The sequence below is a fragment of the Arachis stenosperma genome, chromosome 3, assembly GCF_014773155.1.
Source record: "Arachis stenosperma cultivar V10309 chromosome 3, arast.V10309.gnm1.PFL2, whole genome shotgun sequence".
NCBI classification, from domain to species: domain Eukaryota; kingdom Viridiplantae; phylum Streptophyta; class Magnoliopsida; order Fabales; family Fabaceae; genus Arachis; species Arachis stenosperma.
Window position 1 is genome coordinate 29,257,014 of NC_080379.1, and position 2,972 is coordinate 29,259,985.

The 2,972-nt window shown below is 43.8% G+C and overlaps 1 non-coding gene across 1 annotated transcript; it reads left to right on the top strand.

Annotated features, from left to right (window-relative positions):
• Positions 1–2,615: 2,615 nt before the first annotated feature.
• On the top strand, positions 2,616–2,723 carry LOC130971807 (small nucleolar RNA R71). The gene has a single exon (XR_009083015.1). It is a non-coding gene; the product is annotated as a small nucleolar RNA R71 (small nucleolar RNA).
• The last annotated feature ends 249 nt before the right edge of the window (positions 2,724–2,972 follow it).

Consider the following 2,972-nt stretch of genomic DNA (forward strand, 5'->3'; position numbering starts at 1 on the left):
CCCTTGAGAGGAATCTATCCATCTCCCATGACTCAGAGGTGGAAGCCTTTGCCTTCCCTTTCCTCTTTCTAGAGGTTTCTCCGGCCTTGGATGCCATAAATGGTTATGAAAAAGCAACGCTTTTACCACACCAAACTTAAAATGTTTGCTCGTCCTCGAGCAAAAGAAGAAAGAAGAGAGTAGAAGAAGAAGAAATGAGGAAGAGGTGGAAGGTGGTGTGTTCGGCTAAGAAGGGGAAGAAAGGGTGTTTAGGTTGTGTGAAAATGAAGGGTTGGAGAAGGGTATTTATAGGAGAGAGGGGGTAATGGTTCGGCCATGGAGGGTGGGTTTGGGAGGGAAAGTGGTTTGAATTTGAAGGGTGAGGTTGGTGGGGATTTATGAAGGATGGATGTGAGGGGTGAAGAGAAAGATGGGATTTGAGGTGATTGGTGAATGGGGGAAGAAGAGAGAGATTGATGGTGGGGTCCTGTGGGGTCCACAGATCCTGTGGTGTCAAGGAAAAGCCATCCCTGCACCAAATGTTGCTCAAAATCACGTTTTGAGCTATTTCTGGCGTTAAACGCCGGGCTGGTGCCCATTCCTGGCGTTTAACGCCAGGTTGTTGCCCTTTACTGGCGTTTAATGCCAGTCTGGTGCCCCTTTCTGGCGTTAAACGCCCAGAATGGTGCCAGACTGGGCGTTAAACGCCCAACAGCTAGCATTACTGGCGTCTGAACGCCAGCTTTTTCTTCTCCAGGGTGTGCTGTTTTTCTTCCTGTTTTTCATTCTGTTTTTGCTTTTTTCATTGTTTTTGTGACTTCTTATGATCATCAACCTACAAAAAAGATAAAATAACAAAAGAAAATAGTTAACCATAAAACATTGGGTTGCCTCCCAACAAGCGCTTCTTTAATGTCATTAGCTTGACAGAGGACTCTCATGGAGCCTCAGAAATGCTCAGAGCCGTGTTGGAACCTCCCAACACCAAACTTAGAGTTTGAATGTGGGGGTTCAACACCAAACTTAGAGTTTGGTTGTGGCCTCCCAACACCAAACTTAGAGTTTGACTGTGGGGGCTCTGCTTGGCTCTGTTTTGAGAGAAGCTCTTCATGCTTCCTCTCCATGATGATAGAGGGATGTCCTTGGGCCTTAAACACCAAGGATTCTTCATTCACTTGAATGATCAACTCTCCTCTATCAACATCAATCACAGCCTTTGCTGTGGCTAGGAAGGGTCTGCCAAGGATGATGGATTCATCCATGCACTTCCCAGTCTCTAGGACTATGAAATCAGTAGGGATGTAATGGTCTTCAATCTTCACCAAAACATTCTCTACAAGTTCATGAGCTTGTTTTCTTGAATTGTCTGCCATTTCTAATGAGATTCTTGCAGCTTGCACCTCATAGATCCCTAATTTCTCCATTACAGAGAGGGGCATGAGGTTTACACTTGACCCTAAGTCACACAAGGCTTTCTTGAAGGTCATGGTGCCTATGGTACAAGGTATAGAAAACTTCCCAGGATCCTGCCTCTTTTGAGGCAGTTTCTGCCTAGACAAGTCATCCAGTTCTTTGATGAGCAAGGGTGGTTTATCCTCCCAAGTCTCATTTCCAAATAACTTGTCATTCAGTTTCATGATTGCTCCAAGGTATTTAGCAACTTGCTCTTCAGTGACATACTCATCCTCTTCAGAGGAAGAATACTCATCAGAGCTCATGAATGGCAGAAGTAAGTCCAATGGAATCTCTATGGTCTCATTTTGAGCCTCAGATTCCCATTGGTCCTCATTGAGGAACTCAGAGGAGATTGGTACACGCCCACTGAGGTCTTCCTCAGTGGCGTCCTCCTCCTCTCTTTCCTCTCCATATTCGGCCATGTCTATGGCTTTGCACTCTCCTTTTGGATTTTCTTCTGTATTACTTGGGAGAGTGCTAGGAGGGAGTTCAGTAACTTTCTTGCTCAGCTGACCCACTTGTCCTTCCAAATTTCTGATGGAGGACCTTGTTTCATTCATGAAACTTTGAGTGGTCTTTATTAGATCAGAGACCATTGTTGCTAAGTCAGAAGTGTTCTGCTTAGAACTCTCTGTCTGTTGCTGAGAAGATGATGGAAAAGGCTTGCCATTGCTAAACCTGTTTCTTCCACCATTATTGTTATTGAAACCTTGTTGAGGTCTCTCTTGATTCTTCCATGAGAAATTGGGGTGATTTCTCCATGAAGAATTGTAGGTGTTTCCATAGGGTTCTCCTAGGTAATTCACCTCTTCCATTGAAGGGTTCTCAGGATCATAGGCTTCTTCCTCAGATGAAGCTTCCTTAGTACTGCTTGGTGCATTTTGCATTCCAGACAGACTTTGAGAAATCAAATTGACTTGTTGAGTCAATATCTTGTTCTGAGCCAATATGGCATTCAGAGTATCAATCTCAAGAACTCCTTTCTTCTGATTAGTCCCATTATTCACAGGATTCCTTTCAGAAGTGTACATGAATTGGTTATTTGCAACCATTTCAATTAATTCTTGAGCTTCTGCAGGCGTCTTCTTCAGATGAAGAGATCCTCCAGCAGAGCTATCCAAAGACATCTTGGATAGTTCAGAGAGACCATCATAGAAAATACCTATGATGCTCCATTCAGAAAGCATGTCTGAAGGACATCTTCTGATTAATTGTTTGTATCTTTCCCAAGCTTCATAGAGGGATTCTCCATCCTTCTGTCTGAAGGTTTGGACTTCCACTCTAAGCTTACTCCATCTTTGTGGTGGAAAGAACTTTGCCAAGAAGGCATTGACTAGCTTTTCCCAAGAGTCCAGGCTTTCTTTAGGTTGAGAATCCAACCATATTCTAGCTCTGTCTCTTACAGCAAAAGGGAATAGCATCAGTCTGTAGACCTCAGGGTTAACCCCATTAGTCTTGACTGTGTCACAGATTTGCAAGAATTCAGCTAAGAACTGATGAGGATCTTCCATTGGAAGTCCATGGAACTTGCAATTCTG